Consider the following 8,031-nt stretch of genomic DNA (forward strand, 5'->3'; position numbering starts at 1 on the left):
AGATATTACAACATGAGGTAATGTGGAGATCAAAAATAATTATTTTTTAAATAAATAGGAAAAGAAAAATAATAGTTAGGAGTGGAGATTTAAAATATAATCTTATGTGAAAAATAGATTATTAATAATTTTCAATTTAAATAACATGATATTTACTAAATTATTTTAGACACATAATTTAAAATCTAATGCTCTATTTGTTATTTTATTTGTGCAACTTTGGCTTTATGGGGTAGATGAGTTATTTGGAGACTTGGAAAATAGTTACCAAAACAAGATTATGTGTGTACAATTTATTTTTTGGAAAGGAAAAATTAAAAATAATGTCAATGCAACAATCGATAAAAATTGATAAAAATAAAAATAATAATAATCTAATTTAAATTAAATTTAGTTTATTTAATAATATTATAATGTTTTAGATTATGGTAAAAGCAAGTTTTGAAGGAACCCGAAACCCTTTACAAAAAACTAAAGATAAGCAAAAAAACACCACCAAGTTTTACAAGGACCTGAAACCTAAAGTTTAAAACCAACAAAATCAGGTTTTACAGGGACCTGAAACCAAAAGTTTAACCCATAAGAAATTACCAAGTTTTACAAGGACCTGGAACCTAGTTTTTAAACAAGCTCGAAAGCAAAAAGAAAAAACTAGGAAAACTGCCTAGACCAGCAACCAGCACACCCGCTCCACATACAGTAGCTCTTTGATAATGTTCGCCACCTCTTTACCTACATTATAGTAGTAGGATTATCTCTTTACCATAGAATAGTAGGGCATTCTTCCCACCGTACTATAGTTCCCAAATGAATGTTGGGGACCGCAACTATAATGGTAAAAGCATGTATTTTTATCATATTAAAGTAATTGTAATAGAAATCTAATTTAAGTTTTGTAATGCCTACCCCTAGTTTGCATTTTTGTTTTTATCGCCGAACTCTTTTTTATGCTTGATTATCAGTAGCATTATTTTGAGATTATCAGATTGTGTTTCAAATTCAGTTGATTTTATGATAAGATTACTTAGTACTCTATACTTGATGTATGCATGATGATTATTTAATGATTTTAGTTATTAATGATGATTAGTTAGATGGATTATTATGTGTTAAGATTTTATGGATACTTACCCCATACTGCATGTGTATGGTATGCGTGTATGTTTTCTTTATGTATGACATTTTTGATGTGGTTAAGGAAGGGAGTCATAGTCACCTACTAGTCAGGATCTACACGATGCGCCACTTCCTACCATTGCCTGTTTAGCTTAGAATATTGTGTTTGTACATGCATGGATTTTATGCAGGTTGTAGGTACCGGGTATCGACTTCCCTGAATTGCCAGGATGAGCATACCCTATTGCATTATCTCAATGGTAAGAGAGGGGAGATAAATTCTTAAGTCCAAATCCTAAAACTTTTAGCCATTTGTCCTAGAAAATTAGGACAAGTATCTAAGTTGACTACCCTCTGAATGCGTCGAATGGCGTTAATTCGTAATTATAACCCTTTAGTTTGATTTTGTATGTGTTTTCCTATGATGGGTTTTCATATTTTATTTTATGAGTCTTTGGTGAATTTTCTATTAATTAACTCAAATTAAATAATTAAATTAATGATTTAATTTAAAAAAATTATTATGGTATTTTAATATTTAATTATATTTAATTAATTTGAAGAATTAATTAAATAAAAATAATTAAATATAAAGATAAAAGTTATAAGAATAATTTTAGAACGTGATAACATTTATTTAATTTAACAGTAATATATTTAGAGTTCATTTTTAAATTAATGCTAAATAATATTATTATTTAAGTTAATAAATATTTTATCAATTAAGTTTCAAAATTAAATTAAAAAGTGAAAAGATATTAATTTATTAAAAGTTTTATGATTGCATGATGTGTGCATGAGATTAAAATTTAATAAATTAATCAAAAGAGAAGTCAAGTGAATATTAAATAAAGTTATTTAATAATTCAATTAACGTGCATGGAAAAGATAAAGAAAAGATTAATAAAAATTAATAAGGAGTTGAAGACTGGTAAACAAGGAGTCCTCTGGGGTGAACGCACAATAGTGCCCCAATTTTAGGAGAGAACTCCTTATCACCAGTTAAGGGTTCATTTTCAAGGGATGGAAGTTTTGGGGAAAGGAGAGCAAATTTTGAAGAAGGGAAATTTTTCAGAGGGAAGATTCTGAGCGAAGCAAACTCTCCCATAATCTTCGTGCAGTTGTCATCTTAGCATCAGATCCAGGTATGATCTAATGGTTTATTTGTATAGTAGTTTCTGCTCTTCAAACTTCTGTCTTCTCCGTGTCTATTGCGTGTGCTGGTTTCAGAATGTTTTAGATTGAAATTCTTGTATACATGAATATTTGTTCTTTGATTGAGAAACATCTAGTTATGCGTTGGGAGTTTGAAAACCCTCGTATTGGTACTATCGTTCTTCATTTCTTGAAAATAATATCTGTGACTGGATCTAGTTGAAAATTCTCATTGAGTATATTTTAGAGATTTATATTTTTATTATGAATAGGGTTGAATAAGAAATCAAACAAATGTGAGAACTTATTTCATAATTGAATGTTGAAATCGGGATTTGGGTTTGATAAAAAAAAAAAATTTATTGTGTAGAATTGAAATGGTTGATTTGGATTTCTATACCAGACCTATATTGGGATATTTATTATAAAAAAAAAATTATATATAATAATATAATTATATAGTAATTTACAATCACTATGCAATTATATTATTATATTTTATTAAAATGAAATTTATAGGGGGTGTGCCATTTGTTTTAATATAAAATCAGAAAAAACAAATTTTATGGCAGAGAGGGGGCCACCACCCCCACCCCCCTTTCTTCTAACAAATCGGCGCCGGCAGCTGCCAATGCAAGCCGTGACTATCAAAGGCAGACCGCAATTGTTTAATAGTCTACAGCTGCCAATGACAGCTCGTAGATTGCCTTGGGCAGCCACAAGGGCTATTATTATTAAAGGTGGGCTTTTTTTAATTATGTTAATTTTTTTTAAAAGCAATTAAAATTATCATATATTTTAGAATTATTAAATATTTTAAATTATTAAATGTTTAAAATATATATATAATAAAATATATTAAAATTATTAAATATCTTAAAATTATTAAATTTTATTAAGTATTAAATATTAAATGTTAGTTAAATAATGAAGCTTAATTATTAATACACTATTATATTTAAAATATCATAAAAATAATGCAAAAAATTGGCAAAACTCAGTAATGGCACGAAAAAAGCAGAGCAAAAATTTGACAGACAAAATAATCGAAAAAACCCTAATTTGTCACATTATTCTGTAAGCGGGAATAAAGAATTAGGCACCTTCCAATCTTCCACAGGCATTAGAGGTTCCTCACACATAGAATATGTGGTATCAATTGCAAACAAGTTTTCCATTTTGGAAAAATTAGAAGAAAACTGACATCTTTGTGAACTAAATCCGCACCAAGTAGAATTTAATGGAAGGAGAGCCTTGTCAAAGACTTCCCAGGCCATATCCTCAACTGATTTTGGAGGTATCTTCCATTCACAACTGATTTTTACTATTGACAGTTTGGAAAATCAATTTAGGGTTTTCCATCTCACAAAATATGCTCAACCCTACTGGAAGCAGCTTCAACATACATTAGAAATTGATAGGTGGTCTGCAGCCCTATTTCGTTGCAATTGGTCCAGTATGGATGAGTCTCGTATCCTTTCTTCGTCCGCCTATATTCCTCCTCATAGGCAATCTGCAGTAAAGGTTCATGCAAAACCATCATACCCTAAGGGAAATCTAGACTCCAATGCATCTCCTATATGCAAAGATAATTCCATCTTTATTTAGAATGAAGCATTTGAAAGCGCTTGATGTGAATGTCAGAAAGTGGGAGTTTTTGCGGTGTGGAATGGCCCTAGGGAAGACTTACTTTTTCTTTCAAGCTAGTTAGAAGAAAACTATTGTAAGTAAGTAAGTATTTCTTATTTTTTAGATATATCCCTATATTTACATTGTAAAAATGAAACTATTAAGAAAGAATTCATTAGTGTCTCTGAATGTTTGTTTAATGGTCATAGTGTCAAATTCATTGAATAGAGTCAAAATTTTAAGGTGGGGGGTTAGATATTAGTTGCCCAATTTGGTTCAATATTCAGTCCTTACCACCTGAGTTGAATCAAATTGAGATTCTTAGATCAATAGGATCCATGATAGGAGAGCCCTTAGGGCTTGATGCTTCTTTTCAATATTACAATAATGTGAAACTGCTTATTAGAACAAAGTTGAATCATCCAATTCATATGCATAAGAAATTAATTACAAAAAAGACAACTTATGATCTTAATTTGCAAAGATTCGAAAGGGGGATTTCAGAAATTATTAAACTAGAGGGCAACACGAAAACTGGTTTTGAATCTTCACCGCTCGCTTTAGATTTTCAAATTATGTTTCCTAAGATTAGAAGTCAAGGGAAAAGATTGAGAATTAGATCCTCAAATATGATTACATTTGCACAGTATGAGACCAAAAATGATCTTCGCAATATTGATAACGATGATGATGGAAAAGATAAGAATAACACTGAAGCAAAGGTAAGAATCAAATCTATTATAGTGGTTGACCACGAAAAGAATTCTAATTTGACACAAATTAAGGATGAAACAACTAAAAAAAAATCTAAAAGAAAGCAGAAAATCAAGAAGAGTAATTCAGGACAGAATATGTCAGCTAATGATGGTAAAGACATGAGATTCAGTGAGACAGAGACCAAAAGGATTCAAGAACAATCAACCTCCAATGTTAGGGGATTAAACTCCTCAAGTCCCTTGGACAATGAATAGAAAGACAAAAAATCTACTCCTAACAGTGCTAATGGAAGACCTAAACAAAGACGTATCAACTCCAAATCCAAACAAGGTATCACAGATTCCAGGAAAAGACAATATAAAGGAGTTGGAGAATGATTTCCTTTTTGATTCAAGTGGAGATAGAGATGAATCTATCAAATGCATGAAGGAAGACATTCATATGGAACAGGTTCAGATGTGGGCAACAGAAGATAGAGACATAACTCCCAGCGAAAAGGTATCTATCAGAAAATCTAAGTTTTGGCAAACTCCATTTGCTACCATAAGTTCTCCTTTCACTCCAGTAAGCAATCTAATAGATAAGAGTAGCAACACAAAGAAGATAGAAAATACCCTGTCAAAAGAGGTAGAGAATTTTTTAAATAAGGACAACAGTATGGATCCAATAATAGAGTCATTAAAATCAGAAGATGAGTACCTAGAACAACTAGCTGATGAGTTAGTCCAGGTATTTTGCTTTGAAAATATTGGTAGTAGTACAAAGACTCTGAAAGAAGAGTTAATTAAGAGAATCTTGAAATTAGGTGATAATGACTATACAACTGAAGACTTAAGAAGAGATCTTCTTAATATAGAATTGGAGGATAATACCAAGGGCCAGTTACAAATAAGTGAAAAGATTACAGTGGTAAAGCATAAAGATAAAGGGATTGGAGAAGATAATAGGGGAGGTTTACACTCAAAAGGTGGTGATCAGTTAAGAACAATCAATCAGATCATAAGAGAACTTGAATCTGAAGAAATGGAAGGACAAATTGCTAATAAGACTCCTATTATCCAAAATGCAGAGAATGATTTAGAACACTTAGGGATTCAGATGAATCAGGAAGCTCTAAACTCCCCTAATTTTGGCAAAGTAAAAGGTTAAAGAGGTAGGAAATCATTGAAGGAACTCAGGGAAGTAGATGAACTTAGTAGAGAATAGATAAAAATAGATTAGCTTCTGAATAATGGGAAGGGGAAGGGCCTTCCCAAAGAACAATGAAGATTACTATGTGGAATGCTAGGGGCTTAAATGCTCCTAGCAAAAAAAGGTTGTTAAAGCAAAATCTTAAAACCTTTGAATCATACATTATTTTAATTTAGGAAACAAAATTAAATAAGGTAAAAGGTCTAAAATTAAATAAGATGCTAGGTATTTGGAAGTCCATTTTTCAAGAGTCTGTAGGTGCATCAGGTGGGCTAGGTTTAATCTGGAATTCTAGGAAGGTAAGCATTAATTTTCTAAATTGTAGCAACAACTGGATGAGTGTTAGTGTTTAGAGTCTTAAATTGAAATTGAACTTCATTCTTATTAATGTTTACGATTCGACTAGTCAGATGGGGAAAAAATTTGTCTAGGAGGAGATCAACTCTTTCATTTATAGTTTTCAAGATAAAACCTTTTTAGTAGGAGGTGATTTTAACACTATTTTGAATCTAGAGGAGAAAGTTGGCAGTTTCCAACATCTTTCTCAATCCTCATTAGATTTTAAAGCATGGTTTGACAAGCATAGTATGATAGATACTCCAATCAATAATGGGAATTTTACATGGAATAATAGAAGGAAAGATTTTGCATTCATTGCTGAAAAACTAGATAGGTTTTTTTATTATAGGTGATGTAGATGATTATAATGTAAATTTTGAATGATCCATTTTGCCAATTACTGGGTCAGACCACTTCCCTATCTGATTTGAATTCATCAAGCCATCGAGACCATCTAGGAACCAATTTAAATGCGAAAAAATGTGGTTCCAAGATCCTAATTTTATCAAAAATATTAAATAATGGTGGGCATAAGATAAGTTTGAAGGCTCCAAGATGTTTATTTTCATTTCTAAAATAAAGAAAGGATCCTAAGATGGAATAATGATCACTTTAATAACAACTTTAAAGGAAAAATAAAAATAGAAGACAAGTCAAGGAGTCTAAATCTAGAAATTATTAAAAAAGCTATGAACTACGAGAGTTTCTTATTAGAAAAAGAACTTCTCGCTAGACAGGAGGACATTTTATCCAAAGAGGAAATCTTCTGGAGATAGAAATCACATGAAAAATGGTTAGATGAAGGGGATCGAAAAACAATTTTTTTTCACAATTCCACCCTCTATAATAGGTCTAGGAATAAAATAACAAGTATGAAAAATGATTTGGGTACAAAAGCTAAGAAGCCTAGTGAAATTGTGAATACCTTTGTAACACATTTCCAAAATGTTTTAAATAATTACAAAGGATCCAATAGAGTGGCTCAAGCAAAGATGCTTAGATTCATCTTGAAATTAATTTCTTCTGAAGATAATAAGGATCTAAACAAACCCATTACTTTAGAAGAAGTGAAAACGGTTGTTTTTAAAATGAATCCCGATAAATCTCCTGGTCCTAATAGTTTTCAGGGCTTCTTCTTTCAGAAGTGTTGGGATATCATCGGGGTAGATCCGTGAAAAGTAATTGAAGCATCAAGGAATGGCGAAGCCTTGCTTTTGGAAATCAATTATTCTTTTCTCTCTTTGATTCCTAAAAAGAATGACCCTAAGACACCCGGGGATTTCAGGCCTATTGCTTTATGTAACACGATCTATAATATCTTCTCCAAGATTCTAGCTAATAGGCTTAAGAGTTTTCTCCCGAAGTTAATCTCAGAGGAACAAATTGGCTTTGTCCGGGATGTTCTATTTTGGATGGTATTCTTACAATTCAAGAAACCATTCATTCTGCTTCAAAAAATAAAGAGGCTTGCATGTTTATGAAACTGGACATACAAAACCCATATGATATGGTTGATTGGCATTTCCTCTATAAAGTTCTTGAAGCCTTTGGATTTTCTCATCAATGGATTAATCTCATATTTAAATTTATTTCCTCTCCCAAAATCTCCATTCTTATCAATGGGACGCCTGAAGGCTTTTTGAAATTTCTAGGGGTATTAGACAAGGGGACTCGTTATCCCCTTCCCTCTTTATTATAATGGCGTAAGCTTTTGGGAGAGCTATATCTAATGCTTATTATAACCAGAGAATCTTTGGCATTATTGTATCTAGGAACATTTCTAATATCACACATCAACAATATGCTGACGACATGATTTTTCCTGGTAAAAGTATAGTGGCAGAGGCCGTAGGATTTAAAGCTATCATTAAATCATACATGGAC

The sequence above is a fragment of the Cupressus sempervirens genome, chromosome 11 (genome assembly GCF_028749045.1).
Source record: "Cupressus sempervirens isolate cs-2001-9-10 chromosome 11, ASM2874904v1, whole genome shotgun sequence".
NCBI lineage: Eukaryota > Viridiplantae > Streptophyta > Pinopsida > Cupressales > Cupressaceae > Cupressus > Cupressus sempervirens.